We start from the raw sequence: 1,247 nt of genomic DNA, 5'->3' as shown, positions 1-1,247 counted from the left end.
TTGAATCCATGTTTTGTGATTCCATAACTGTGTTGGCATACCCCTTTCTTCCTTCCTTTCTTTTTCTGAATTTAGGGTTAATTTTTATCAAAATTTTATATGCACTTCATTTAAAGAGTCATAAAATTATCCAAAGCATATTATGATAAATAGCAATTTCCCAAAACCACACTCAGGTTCTATAATTCACTAGAAAGACTCACAGAACTCATTGAAAACTGTTATACTTACGATTATGGTTTATTATAGAGAAGAAATACAGATTAGCATCAAGCAAGGGAAGATGCACATAGGGTAGAGTTAAGGGGAAGTACCAGAGAACTTCCATTGTCTTCTTCCCATGGAGTCAGAACAGATACTCTTCAGGTATCAATGGATGATAATACACGTGGAGTATTGGCTGCCAGAGATGCTCACCTGTACCTCAGTGTCCAGAGTTTTTATTGGGGCTCCATTACATAGGCATTATTGATTGCCCACATGGCTGATCTGATCTCTAGCCCATCCTGAGGTCAACTGATAGCACATGATCCCCACCCACATCACATTGTTGGTCTTTCTGGCATGGTTAGCCCCAATTCTAAATACTGTCTGTATGTCCAGTCTCACCTTTAAATCATATTATTAGACTATCCCAAACCCCCAGATAAACAAAGATACTCCTATCAGACATGACATCCCAAAGCTGCCCTCTTTTATACTGGAAGCATACCACATCACTCAGCTGCTCCAGTAGATTCCACCATGGAGTATATTATCAGCCCCAACGTGGGGAATAACTACATCTAGCTTCCCAGCCACTCAAAACTAAGCCCAGCCAAGTTGGCACACAACTTAACTACCACAGCCATGATCCATCTGGAGTTAACGTTTTGTATATAGTGTGAGGTTAGCACACTATTTTCATTTATTATTTCATGTTTCTATATGGATGGCCTTTTTTCCTACTTCTCTTTACTGAGTAGACCTCCTTTTCTCCACTGATGTGACACATCAACTTTGCCATATTCCCAAGTTTCATATATGCTTAGATCTGTTTCTGGGTTCTATTTTATGCCACTGGCCAACTTGTTTGTCCCTGTGCCAGTATTAAATATATAATTGTTGTTGTTGTTGTTAATGTGCCATCGAGTCGGCCCCAACTCATAGTCGCCCCTCCTTGGGTTTCCAAGGCAGTATCACTATGGAAGTAGATTGCCCAACCTTCCTTCCAAGGAGTGGCTGGTGGGTTTGAACCTCCAGCCTTC

The 1,247-nt window shown here is 40.7% G+C and overlaps 1 protein-coding gene across 1 annotated transcript in view; it reads left to right on the top strand.

Annotated features, from left to right (window-relative positions):
- Positions 1-1,247, top strand: part of EIF2B3 (eukaryotic translation initiation factor 2B subunit gamma) — a 216,440-nt gene that overhangs the window by 57,063 nt on the left and 158,130 nt on the right. The gene's annotated exons all lie outside the window — the stretch shown is intronic.

Source organism: Orycteropus afer, unplaced genomic scaffold (assembly GCF_000298275.1).
Source record: "Orycteropus afer afer isolate SDZICR_OR568_19922 unplaced genomic scaffold, OryAfe1.0 scaffold00370, whole genome shotgun sequence".
Classification (NCBI taxonomy): domain Eukaryota; kingdom Metazoa; phylum Chordata; class Mammalia; order Tubulidentata; family Orycteropodidae; genus Orycteropus; species Orycteropus afer.
Note: the sequence above shows the minus strand (reverse complement) of the source record. Positions and strands in the feature narration are given on the sequence as shown.